The following is a 14,666-nucleotide window of genomic DNA, read 5'->3' as shown; positions in this document are numbered from 1 at the left end:
GTTGTGTTTTGTTTGTACATAAAGCTATTATGGTAGTTATCACTTATCACTCCTACAGTGGGTGGTTCTAGTGCAAACATAATAAAAATTTGTTAATGACGCATACAGTAAATAGGAATTATCTTATAATTACATTTGTTCTTGGAGGAATAGTATTTTATAGTTGCAAAACTTAGAAGAAAATGCACATGCCAAAAAATTATCAGTCTCAGATATTTGTACCGTGTTATACTCTAATCACAAGGTGACTTAGCTAATGTATAACAAATCTGTTATAATATTCTCTAAGAAACGCAATATTCTGGGGTACAAAGTTTGGACACATATAATCCAATCCTGTGATGCATTGTGCACACGTGAAAAGCAATAACTGGCCACACTTGCACCATCCCCTACTAATCGTGTGTAGCCACAGAAAATCCTATGATGCCAAGAAAGAGAAAATCGGAGATGGGAGCACAGGACATTGGAGTGGCTGCTAACTTCTGCTGCACGTACAGAAAATGTCGAAGCATCCAACAATAAACAATTCCGCAGTGTCGAGATTTCTCTAGAGTGAAGTGTGTTTGTGCAGTGAGCACTGTAGGTGCGAATCCTTTCACTTTGGACCATAGGATTGGCGTCATCAACGGCCAAAATTGCTTCTTAGGCTTAGGATTCAAAATTCAAAAACTCGTACACTATATAGTAGTATAGATTAATGCCGCTTTGCTGAATCTTGTTATTAAAGATCAATTTTCCGGCCTTCCTAGTGAAGATGCCGCATCCAATCTAAATAATTTCGTTGAGTTGTGTGATATCCAAAAAAATAAAGATGTGGATAATGATATTGTTAAATTGAAGCAATTTCCATTCTCACTACGAGATCCTGCTAAAACTTGGTTTTCATCTTTGCTTAAAAATAGTATTGATTCATGGAATAAGTGTAAAAATGCTTTTATTTCCAAGTATTTTCCTCCCACTAAAATCATCTCCCTTAGAAACGATATTATGAATTTTAAGCAACTTGATCATGAACATGTTGCACAATCATGTGATAGGATGAAATTGATGATACGAAATTGCCCTGCTCATGGTTTAAATATATATGGATGATTATACAATTGTTTTTGCCGGATTGAACTTTGCTTCTAGAAATCTTTTAGATTTGGCCGCGGGAGGTAATTTTATGGAAATTACTTTAGGAGAAGCTACTAAGCTCCTAGATAATATTATGGTTAATTATTCTCAATGGCACACCGAAAGATCTTCCACTAGTTAAAAAGTGCATGCGATTGAAGAGATTAATGTTTTGAGTGGAAAGATGGATGAACTTATGAAATTATTTGCTAGCAAGATTGCTTCTATTGATCCTAATGATATTCCTTTGTCCACTTTGATTAAGAATAATAATGAATCTATGAATGTTAATTTTGTTGGTAGGAACAATTTTGGTAATAACGCGTATAGAGGTAATTTTAATCCCAGGCCATTTCCTAGTAATTCCTCTAATAATTATGGTAATTCCTACAACAATTCTTATAAAAATTATAATAATACGCCCTCTGATCTTGAGAATAGTATTAAAGAATTTATGAGTTCGCAAAAGAATTTCAATGCTTTGGTTGAAGAAAATTTGCTTAAGATTGATAATTTGGCTAGGAACGTTAATCGAATTTCTCTTGAGATTGATTCTTCGAAAATTAGATCTATTACACCCAAGCATGATATTAATGAATCTCTAAAATCTATGAGAATTTCCATTGATGAGTTCAAAGAAAGAACCGCTAAGATGCATGCTAAGCGAGATTGGTTTGTAAAAGCGTGTTCTTCTAGTTTTTGTGAAAATAATGATGAAGATCTTAAAGTGATTGATGTGACTCCTATTGAATATTTGTTTTCCAATATAAATCTTGATAAGGATGGTACTGGAGATGAGTCAACTTTAGTTAAAAGGCGTCCCAATAATTTGGAGTTTATAGATCCTGATGCAAAAATTGATAAAAAGTGGGATTGGAGAGGTCAAAACTTTAGGTAGCGATGAACCCACTCTTTTGGATTTCAAGGATATTAATTATGATAATTTTTCTTTGATAGATTGCATTTCCTTGTTGCAATCCATGTTGAATTCTCCTCATTCTTATAATCAAAATAAAGCTTTTACTAAACATATCGTTGAAGCTATGATGAAATCTTTTGAAGAAAAGCTTGAATTGGAAGTTTCTATCCCTAGAAAACTTCATGATGAGTGGGAACCTACTATTAAGATTAAGATTAAAGATTATAAGCACCATGCTTTGTGTGATTTTCTAGCGTTTTCACGATTCCAAAAACTTTATGTGATGTGTTAGGTTTTCGTGAATTTGATAATTGTTCTTTAAATTTGCATCTTGCAGATTCCACTATTAAGAAACCTACGGGAAAAATTAATTATGTTCTTATTGTTGCAAATAGTAATTATGTGCCCGTAGATTTCATTGTCCATGATATAGATTGCAATCCTACATGTCCTATTATTCTTAGTAGACCTTTCCTTATGATTAGTGCAATCTATTATATAATTAAAATAGAAGACAAATAATACACCATGTTAATCCACACAGACTAATATTATTACCACCGTTTGATCATAAAAACAATGGCTGAGATTAAAAGATTTTACGTAATAAGTTAATATGTACGGATCAACAAATTGAACTGTCACGTCTATATGGAGACGCACACATAAGGCTCATCAACATAGACGCACACATAAGGCTCGTCAACATAATCGTAGAAGGAAGCCAAAAAACACAACACACAATAATTATCTCTTCCACTAATATATTATATAAAGGCGTTACATGTCCAACTATTGTCACGTGCAATTCCTAATCGGGACTCTAAAGGACACATACATAACTCGGACACTCGGTAAGCCAAGGACACGTAAACACATACAAGGAGTGCTTACGGACAGAGTCCCCATAAAAAATACAAAACTGGCCGCATCCATCAGCCTATTGTCACATATAGGCTTTAATTGGAAGAAAAATAATAAGCATACAAGGACTCCATAAGGGCACAGCCAGAACTCATACATCAAAATACACAGCCGGCCGCACCCAGCACCCAACACACGCCCACCATCCGCCTGGAAATCTAAGACACCCAGCAACTCACGACTCAGCACCATGACTAGGAAAATTGAAGCCAACCAATTCTACGACGCCGTGACTCGACGATCCCACCACCAGGACAATTGAAGCGAACTCTCTATGATGCGAGATGTTCAGACTTGGTGCTCAGGCAATATCAAAGGCGGCCCAAATTATGAAGTGGCATGCAACTCTTTTCTACATAAGTCACACCCAACCATCCAAGTTTCCTTCTCACCTGAATCAACAAGGTTAGTAAGTATTATTACTATGAACTCAATTTCTTCAGCAAAAATCTTCATATGAACATTATCAATTGACAAGTACATTTTCAATCCTTTTGAAGCAATGGGAATACAAGAAACTAAGAGACTTCAACAAGATACCAAAACTGGGATGTTTAAGTGAAACTAATGGGAACATGGGATACAATAATCCTCCAATCGATGAACTTATTAGCCTTGATGTGATCTATATGGATGAGCAGGTTTATGTTATACATATTCATCGATAACCAAAGTGTCTGTGTGACCTCAACAATGGTAAGTTCAACAATTTTAAAACCTGATATGTTATTTACAAAAATAAAATATTTAACAGATTTCTACTTGATACGTTTGTGCCTATAGTCAAGCAGTGCCACATGAGTATATACCGATCTCGATATACCCAAACCTCGGGAACTTCTTAACTGGTATGAAACACCAGCTATTCTGATTTATTGACTAATTAACTATGACTAAATGTCACTCCATATATATAGGCACCCAGCGGAAGAATCTTTACCAAAAATGATCGATATTGATAGAAGTACTACAACGCACACTAGAAGAGCAAATGTTTTACGGAAGGGCGTTACAAGAACTTCCTTAGATGAGGCAAAAAAAATTAGACAGATCAGGTAGTCACAATTTAGTCATATATGTTATAACATCATCTTACATTCTTACTTGACTTATATATGTCTAACAATTTCTTCAAAATGTGAACTTTGATTTTCTTGGTAATTTTTAGGACTATGTGTTCATTGATTTGAGAAATCTACTAATTCAAACAGGAATGTTTCTATTATACTTGCTCCGTTCCTAAATACAAGTCCTTTTAGAGATTTCAATATGGACTACATACGGATGTATATCAGTGAGTGTGAGAATCATGACTACTACCCTTGTGAGGGAGGCTGCAAGAATAAGCAAGGATCCTATGAATGCACACGGAACAATAACTCACACAGTGCTAATTCGTACAAATAACTCTACAGGCCAAATTTTCCACTAGAAGCAAAGATCGACATTAGGTATTTATGTGTCGATTCACCTAGAGGCATCACAAGTATGACCTACACCCATTAAGCCAATTGAGAATTGGGTGCATGTTAATTAAAGCATATGAAGCAAATTTTAGTTAAAACATGCAAGAGTTTTTACTTTGTCTTAAATAAACAATAAACGTATGAGTTATATAACTTGCTAATATGTTGTTTCAGCAAATAGAAAATTATATACTTTTTAATTAAATTAGAAGGGGAAACAAACCTGTGAAGAATTGGGCATTATGGAGGAAGTAGGAACGATGCATAGATGTGGCGCATCGACCATACCAGGCATGCTGACCTCTATCCTGTGTCGCAGATCCAATAATTGAAATATATTACATCCCGTATGAAAAAGAAAAATATATTATTGGCAATTTAAAAATGAAAGTAAAATGGCGAAAATTAACAGACATGCTAAAGCCAGACCCGGGTGATTGGAGAATACGAGATCGACGAGGAAAACTGTGGAGGAGATGGTCGTCAAACGCGACGACCCAGCTCTCTGACCCGACATCTGCCTCTCCAGTTCAGCAGAGATGAGATGCCGCATCATGGGAAGGTGAGCAGCGCTAGATCCGCGGCCAGAAGCTTTGCGCCATCCCTGCCTCGGCCAGACCTCGATCCAAAGAGCAGTAAGAGAAAGGGGATTTTTTTCCATGTCTGGGTGCTTCGGGTACAACGGTGGCCAGTATAGTCCAGAGTTTTCCATTCATACTGTTACATTGAACCGTCAGTTTGCGAGATATTTGATCTGGTGCGACCAGCAGCATGTATCTTTTTTTAACACGACCAGGAGCATGTATCAAGTGGCAAAACTGGATGGTTGAGCAAACTACACGTACTAGAAGGAAATGATGAGAATACCTATGACCGTACCAAGCATATTTGATGCCTATAAATGAGTACTCCCTTCGTCTCTAAATATAAGTCCTTTTACATTTCAATATGGACCACATACTGATATATATAAACATATTTTGGAATGTACATTTCAAAATATGTAGTCTCTATTGAAATCTCTAAAAAGACTTATATTTAAAAACAAAGGGAGTATTTTATAATCTATAGAATGTCAAAAGAAATTTGTTTCCGAGAAAGAAAATAGATCTAGGATTTCGCTCCTGTCTGATTTTTTAGCATGGAAAATTCAACATCTTTTATGGCAAATTAAGTTGTCGCTATAACATAATTCCATAGAAAACGTTTAAATTCTCATGGTTAAAAGTCTAACATCATATTTTTAACATTATCATCCCTAAAAACAACAGTACGTGACATGTTAAATAATAGTGATCACAATTCTCTAGGAATTATACGGAAAAAAATTTAGCCGCGCAAATGCGCGGGTACACCTGCTAGTTATTGATATGAAAGAAGCAAAACATTAGATTTCAATTTCCGCCAAGGAAAGGCATGGAACACTTTCCTAGAAAGAAAATTAAGTTGCCATATGAATCTATTATGAGATCTACTTATGGATTGCATACCAAAGATGAAAATACCTAGGTCTATTGCAATATGCCTAACTAAGGGCGTTAAACAATAGCGCTTGTTGGGAGGCAACCAATTTTTTTTTTTGAGTTTTTTGTTTTGCTACTGTTCTTGAATAAAATACGCATTATTACCTCTGTATTAAATGTATTTTTGTGTTTTAATTAGTGTTTGTGCCAAGTAAGGCCTTTGGGATGGCTTACGGTGATAATTGATTTGATCTTGCTGAAAAGTAGAAACTTTTGCGCCCAGGAAAATAATTTCATTTTTAACAGAACCATGATAAAATAATGATTTTTTTCCAGAAGATTCATATACAAATTTCCCAGGCTGTCCTAAGTTTTCAGAATTTTTGGAGTTACATAAGTATTCGAGATTTCGAGATTACTCCAGACTATTCTGTTTTTTGACAGATTCTGTTTTCTATGTGTTGTTTGCTTATTTTGATGAATCTATGTGTAGTATCGGGGGTATGAACCATGGAGAAGTTAGAATACATTAGATATTACACCAATATAAATAAAGAATGATTTCACAACAGTACCAAAAAGTGGTGATTTATTTTCTTACACTAACGTATCTCATGAGATTTTCTGTTGAGTTTTGTGTTGTGAAGTTTTTATGTTTTGGGTAAAGATTTGATGGACTATGGAATAAGGAGTGGCAAGAGCCTAAACTTGGGGATACCCAAGGCACCCCAAGGTAATATTCAAGGACAACCAAGAGCCTAAGCTTGGGGATGCCCCGGATGGCATCCCCTCTTTCGTCTTCGTCTATCGGTAAATTTACTTGAGGCTATATTTTTATTCACTACATGATATGTGTTTTGCTTGGAGCGTCTTGTATGATATGAGTCTTTACTTTTTAGTTTTCCACAATCATCCTTTCTGTACACACCTTTTGAGAGGGACACGCATGAATCGTGATTTATTAGAATACTCTATGAGCTTCACTTATATCTTTTGAGCTAGGCAATTTTGCTCTAGTGCTTTAGTTATATCATTTTAGAGCATGGCGGTGGCTTTATTTTCCAGAAATTATTGAACTCTCATGCTTCACTTATATTATTTTGAGAGTCTCTCTAAACAGCGTGGTAATTTGCTTTGGTTATGACTTTAGTCCTAATATGATGGGCATCCAAGAGGGATATAATAAAAACTTTCATATAAAGTGCATTGAATACTATGAGAAGTTTGATTCCTTATTATTGTTTTGAGATGTAAAGATAGTGATATTCGAGTCATGCTAGTGAGTAATTGTGGATTGTAGAAATACTTGTGTTAAACTTTGTGATTTCCGTAGCATGAACGTATGGTGAACCGTTATGTCAACAAGTTGGAGCATAATTTATTTATTGATTGTCTTCCTTATTAGTGGCGGTCGAGGACGAGCGATGGTCTTTTCTTACTAATCTATCCCCCCTAGGAGCATGCGCGTAGTAATTTATTTCGATGACTAATAGATTTTTGCAATAAGTATGTGAGTTCTTTATGATTAATGTTGAGTCCATGGATCATACACACTCTCACCCTTCCACCATTGCTAGCCTCTCTAGTACCGCGCAACTTTTGCCGGTACCATACACCCACCATTTACCTTCCTTGAAACAGCCACCATACCTACCTATTATGGCATTTCCATAGCCATTCCGAGATATATTGCCATGCAACTTCAACCATTCCGTTTTATTATGACACACTCCATCATTGTCATATTGCTTTGCATGATCATGTAGTTGACATCGTATTTGTGGAAAAGCCACCTTTCATATTTTTATACATGTCACTCTTGAGTCATTGCACATCCCAGTACACTGCCGGAGGAATTCATATATAGTCATATTTTGTTCTAGTATCGAGTTGTAACTCTTGAGTTGTAAGTAAATAAAAGTTTGATGATCTTCATTATTACAACATTGCCCCATGTGAGGATAAGTAAAAGAGGCCAAAGAATCTAACAAAAAAAGAGAGAAAAGAGAGATGGGGCAATGTTACTATCATTTTTCCACACTTGTGCTTTAAAGTAGCACCGTGATCTTCATGATAGAGAGTCTCCTATGTTGTCACTTTCATATACTCACTGGTATGCATCGGTCCTACACAAACGGTTTTTAATCCCTTTCCACGACGGCATTTGGACTGTCGCCAAGTGAGTGTGCATGATAGGGTGTCCTTCCCACACGACCGAGAAACCATCCAGGATATGGAGCAGTGATCCAGAGGCCTTCCAAATTTTAATCGTGTGCTCTACAACACACACTAAATTCTTTTGCACGTGTGGTATCGGTGATTAAGCGTTTCCAATGACGAAGTGAAACCATACGGTCTGTCGTAATGAACCGTTTGGGAAACAATATGTAAGGCACACTGGCCAACATATGAGCTGTGTGCGATTTGTGCCCCATCGCACACGAGTTTTCTTCCTAACCCATCTGCCATGCTAGACTCCATCGCACATGTTTGCCAACAATTACCATCTGTGATAATGTTCTATCACAAAAGTTCCAGTAGCCCCTTTGCACACATACAAGTGTTGCAGACCGTTTGTGATTTGTTGGGTATCACCGACGGTTACCGCAAGAGTGACGTGTGCTTTTCGTTTGGGATCCCACACGTTTCCTGAAAAAATTATGACTGGGATTGTATTTTACATTGGGCACGGTTTACTCCCAGTTCTCGTGTGCGATAACGCGATATAACAAACGGTTCCTAAGACCCTACACACACGTAGTAGCGTAGCAAATCATTTGCGATCTGCTGTGTATCACCGACGGTTCCGCTATGATTGATGTATGCTTTCCGATGTGGATCGCACACACTCATTTAGTTGAACCGTGTGCGGAGCAATTGCCAGGTTAAAACAAAAATTTCCCATTTTGAATCGGCATGCAAAAAGCAAATTCGACACAATATTCAATTGAAGAAATAAACAAAAATATTATATTTTGAATCGGCATGCAAAAAGAAAATTCGCCACAATATTCAGTTGAACAAATAAACAAAAATATCCCATTTTGAGTCTGCACACAAAAAGCAAATTCACCACTATATTCAATTGAACAAATAGTGTCCACAAGAAGAACATTCATCAGATTTCGCAACAATTGCAATTGAACATATGGTAGCTAAATTCCAATGATTTGTCCACACATACATGCATTACATAATTAATCATAGTGTACGAAATACGAAGACCTCATCAGATGGAAAACAATGGATCCATGCGTTATATGTTTAGCGGCTAACTCTTACTCAATGTTTCAGGAGAACGCATGCTGAAATATTCATTACTACTAGTGGGATTGATGTAGTAATCTAGGAAGAAGTCACTGATAAATCTCCGAACCATCAGCAATTCACCAGCCGGGAGCGGTTCAGGGGTCCTCGGTTTTAAGATGAGCTGCAGTATTGTTAAGACCAGCATGTGCCATATGAGTGGAGTAGAAGATATTAATTAAGATAGACTTAGTGGTCCTAATTTGCGAGGATCATCACAACTATCATCAGATTTTCAGATGGAGATCATGTGTCTGCAAACATAGTATCCACAAAGGTTGGTCCCTGCTTCTTGTTGAGGAAACTGATTTTTTTGTACAGAATTAGTCATGTATTTGTCCCATTAGGAACAACCTAACCGGTGTTAGATGTATTATTTTTTATTTGGAAAAAATAGAAAGAGGTTTATTTAGAAGCTTGAACATTTGACTAGCGTAAGGAAAGGTATTTGCAGACTGTTGGATTAACACTATGAAAATAACGAATTTCGGTGTGTTACCGGAGAAACGATCTCGTGCTGCAGAGGTAGTTCCCTCTTGAATAGGTTCCCTGGTTTAGTTTTCCACAATGCGAGCACACTGCAAATGATGATGAAGTTTGACAACATCAATTATTGAACCAGATATGAATGCAAATTAATTTCAACATCATAGAATTCAATATCTATCCATGAATTGCTGAAGATGCGTCAGATCCTGAGCGTTTGTTGACTCTCTGAGAGAATCGATGTAGTAAACTGTGCTCTTGTTTGGAATAATGAATACCAATATCTAATGATCACTACATATTAATAAAGCCATGAACTTACGAATTATGTTGAAATCTGAAAGACAATCAGTGCGTGCGTGGTTGTTTACTTGACTTACCGTTCATGATATGGCTAGACAGATGATTCTGTATGGGACGTGTTTTCGAAGAGACAGACGACCGTGTTAACGGCCTAGTCCCGTAGGTCCTTACCATGTATTGTTGTGCCATTTGCTAATTCAGGATCTATGAAATATACACCCTCCATTTTTCTTCTCTACGCTTTCAATCCCTTGAGAGGAATAAAATGCAGTTAGCTCTTTATCATTTACAACCTTGTATGGAGAACTTGATGAGAGTTTGTTAAGTTCTTACAAAATCAGGCATCTAACAAGAGTGGCATCGAGCACGTTGAAGTTGAAGAAGAGATGTAAGTCCTCAAAACTCACATTGATGGAACCAGCATCGTGTCGGAAATGATCTCTATTATAGTGGACTAGCAAAGCATGATGACCTGCTGACATTTGATCCATGCAATATTCATGTAACTCACGGGAACTAGAGCTGCACTCATCAAAGTATTCTCCAACAAGAAATGGCTGGCCATGGACGTAATTGCGTGCTTCAAGTACGCCTGCTTTACTTTTAGCAAGCAACAAACGTACTTCATCATCCATTGCGTCAGAAATAATATTACTCCCTGATTCGAACAAGCTGTTGTTAATTTGGTTCTGGGCGATGAGTGCTTTAAGTAAGAGACAATCGTTCTCTTTCCTCTTCACTCTCCCGCTATGCTTCCTCATGGTCGTGGGTGTAGCCTTTTTGGCCACTTCCTTCTTGGTACTTGAAGCATTTCTGGCAGAACGTCTGGTTGCCTGCAAGGTAGACTGTCGAGCAGACGGTGAAGCTTGGACGGACTTAGCAGACAGTTTATCTATGCCGGACCGCTAAGCTGGTGGTGCAACTGTGACGGACTGCTGGGTTGTAGGAGTAGAGGCATCAGACTGCTGGGCTGTAGGAGCAGAGGCATCGGACTGCTGACCATAGGTTGAAGCTATGTCGGGTTTCAGTGCAGGTGGTGCCAATTTGTCGGTGTGCTGAGGAGGCCATGCCAACATGTTGGTTTGCTGAGAAGGAAGTGCTGACGCATTGGTATGTTGATCAAAACGACTGCGGACCGATGGACTAATGAGCAGTCGGTTCTGGACCTATAGACTGCTTAGCAGGCGGTTCCTAAGCATCAGACTGCTTAGCAATCTGTTCCACTACGTTGGTCTGCTGAGCATGTGCTGCAGCTGGGTCTCCCCCTGCTGCTTCAGCGACATGCATCTGAACCGGTGGTGCGTCTTCAGCAGTTGTAGGCCTTGCCACTGGCTGCTTTGGGGCAGAGGATGACATGACCTATATGCCACAAAGTCGGGTTGGCTGATCGCAGGTTGATGCATCAGCCTGTGAGAGCTACTGTGGCAAGGAGAGCATCACCGGTTGAGGGGCGACAGTGGTTGCACTTGGCTGGGCTTCAGGGATCTCATCGATGAACTCTATTTCCTTTCGTGGCCACTGGATGTGATGTAACAGTGTTTCTCCCAAGGTCCTTTGCTCATCGAAGTCTCCTAGGACATTCTTCAGGGAAAATTCATTGAATCCAGGCTTTACTTCAGTCACATAGCACTTCACACAGCCCGACTTCAATGGCACATTGTCCAAGAAGAGGACATCTTCCAAGAAGGGCGGGCAAACCCAGTCTGTTGCACATTTTAATGTACTTTCTTAATGTGTAAGCACGCCCTTCAGTCTGTCTTTCATTCTAGATAGATCAAATATAGAATCATCACGAGCAGCTGTTGTCTCAATGTCGCTAGGGTCAGTTGATGCACAACTACTCTTGTGCAGTTTTGTCGCGCAATAAGCAACATCCTCCATGCCTGCCTCCCCTCCCATCTACTGGCTATCTGCCAGTGTTAGAGTCTTCTGCATCATCATTAACTCCTCAACATCCTTTCGAACAGCCGGATAAATCTCCTTCCTCAACTTTTCATACAATGCATTCTGCTTCATTTCACTCCTTGCTTTTTTCATGCCAAGCCTCTCTTCTTTGCTGAGTGTGAAAGCCCTCTTGTGCGGGACATTGACACCTATACCCCTTGCACGGCCAGGGTGCTCTTTTGTTTCCAGAGCAATTGAAAGAATGTCACATGGCCCTGAGTTCCTGTAGAACCTTCTAGGGATCTTGGAAGCCTCTAACATCACTTCATACAGTTTGGTGTCACGTGCGTCACTACTAGGAAAAGGCCTACTAGTGGCGCACCAGTTTTGCCTACTAATGGCGCACTACTGGTGCGCCACTAGTATTATATACTAATGGCGCACCACGGGTGCGCCATTAGTATCTGGTATACTAATGGCGCACCACGCCGTGCGCCATTAGTGTAGACGAACATGCGCCATTAGTATGCCTCCCAGGGGGCCATATTTACCCATGTGCTTTGGCATACTAATGGCGCACTGTGTAGTGATGCACCATTAGTATCCTTCGGCATACTAATGGCGCACTTTGAGATGATGCGCTATTAGTATGAATATTAGGTTTTATTTTTCTTTACTTTTCTGATTTTTGCACAGGTTACAAAACATATTATTGGACAGAATATAGATGCACCACACAGCAACAGAAGATTCATCAAATACAATAGAAGATTAGTCTCTGAATACAATTCATTATATTAGTCTCCGAATTCAAAAGACCAAACAAAGATAGAACATTACAAGTCTCGAGACCGCGAGTAGCGAGTTTGTCTTCACATTACAAGTCGATATCGATCATCTAAACTACCATCACATAGAAGAGAGCTGCGGTCATCACGATGAGCATCATCGCGATGAAACTGGTCTTCATCCGGTTCCTCCAACGCTCCCTCATCTCTCCCGCTAGATAGCGGGCGTATCTAGATTCTGCCTCCGCCCTAGTGGTGTACCCTTTGTAACTGTTACCGCTGAAACGGTGAACCTGTCTTCGACACTCCTCCCAGTCGTCGTAGACTCCGGGAACCTTACCCTTGTACACGACATACGACAGCATCTCTATGCACAAGCCAAACAATAGACAATACATGAGCAATATATAAGTATGCAACAAAAGGATCGGAAGAGAAAAGCAAGACATTAATAGCACGATTCATGGTCCTACTAATAAATAGCATCGATTACATCTAAGTTGAACGACTGTCCAAACCAAAGAGACATACAATTCATTAAAGTTTAATTACAACATGAGCTAATCAGTGTTTCAGAACTACACATAGCATCACTACTTTCGACTCGACTCATGGGACCGGAGCGTGGATGAAGCCGGCGTCTATCGTGATGGTCATAAAATCGCGGGCGTTGTCAGCCTGCATTTGTAGTGTTGTGTCTATCTCATTGTTGGACAGTTGATATCTGAGGTAGAACTGCCCCGAGGTATGAAGGACATCTTGATGGATGATTTCCGCAAACTCCGACTGGATGCGAAAGAATTCTTATCTGATGTCTGCGTCCTGGATTGCCGACAAGCTCGCGGCCCAATCTTTGAGATTATCTGGTAGCAGAAGGTGATGATGGTCCCGTACGATCGCCCGCATGTGATGGAGGGCGTAGTAGGCATCCTTCTGACCGCCAGGCGGCTGCTTGACGTAGCAGAACTTAGTATTGTGGGCGAACACGTGCCTGCCGTACCTATGAACTGGCCTGGTGAAGGCACCTCCAGATTTGGCGTAGCCGGGGAGAACATCATCAAGAACTTTCCTGATATTTGTGTAGTCTATCTTGGAGTCACGGTTCGGGTCAAAATACGTGGCCATGGAATATTTCGGGCTTAAGAGGATGAGTGTGCAATGTGTGTCACTGCACAGAACACAGAATGTTAGAAAAAAAAACAATGGAAATCTAAGAAATCATATGTTACGGGGCGGTTAAGGGATGACTTACTCGGGAAAGTAAGACACGAGGAAGTTATCCTTATCTTGGTTTTCCAGAATGACACCTTCGAGGTGTGAACTCGCGACTTGGCGGTCCCCAGCGCTGCCCAAGAGCTTGGCACACATGTAGAAGGGGTCGACTATCACGATGTCCGGGGTCTTGTCTCTAATGATCCGCATCTCCATACTCAGCGAAAACAGCCGAACGAAGGTGTAGTGCAGCGGATGAAGGTTAAACATAGCAAAGATGTCATCGAACCGCAGGATGATCGTACCCCCGATGGCGCCATCCACAAAGCCCTTGCCCTCTGGCACCTTGGCCATGAAAACCGGGTATGCCACATCATTCTCTCTGAGACGCCGCTTCTCCAAAGAAAGAACACTGTCATGCAGACTCCACATAGCACCGGTTGCAGCATTGAGCATATTTGTCGGTAGCATCGCCCTACCCGCCACATGCACCCTCCTCGAGATATCCTTAGGTGAAGGTGGCCCGTCCTGAGCACGGATCGTACTCGGTGCCGGCTGGCTCGCACCGGCGCCCTTTTTAGCCTTTCGTTTCCTTCCCTTCTTCTTGATCTGCTATAATGGGACCGAGTTCTGCTCACAGACCGCCTTCTTGAGCGTGTTGGGGCTGATAATATTTTGCACCTCAGCTATCTGAGGCTCGGTGAAGGCGGCAGCTGGAGGCGTCTCTTGAGAACTGAACACCAGACGCCTATTGCAATTGGGTTTCTCCGCTGTACCAGCTAGATCGCGATCGTCT

The 14,666-nt window shown here is 40.0% G+C and overlaps 1 long non-coding RNA gene across 1 annotated transcript; it reads right to left on the bottom strand.

Annotated features, from left to right (window-relative positions):
- Positions 1-2,772: 2,772 nt before the first annotated feature.
- LOC125551668 (uncharacterized) lies at positions 2,773-5,138 on the bottom strand. The gene is made up of 2 exons (XR_015600844.1): positions 4,652-5,138; positions 2,773-3,354 (listed from the first exon to the last, which is right to left on the bottom strand). It is a non-coding gene; the product is annotated as an uncharacterized LOC125551668 (long non-coding RNA).
- Between the last annotated feature and the right edge of the window lie 9,528 nt (positions 5,139-14,666).

The sequence above is a fragment of the Triticum urartu genome, chromosome 4A, assembly GCF_056163025.1.
Source record: "Triticum urartu cultivar PI428250 chromosome 4A, HENAU_Tu73, whole genome shotgun sequence".
Lineage (NCBI taxonomy): Eukaryota > Viridiplantae > Streptophyta > Magnoliopsida > Poales > Poaceae > Triticum > Triticum urartu.
The sequence above is the reverse complement of the archived record's forward strand: the minus strand, read 5'-3'. Positions and strand labels throughout refer to the sequence as shown.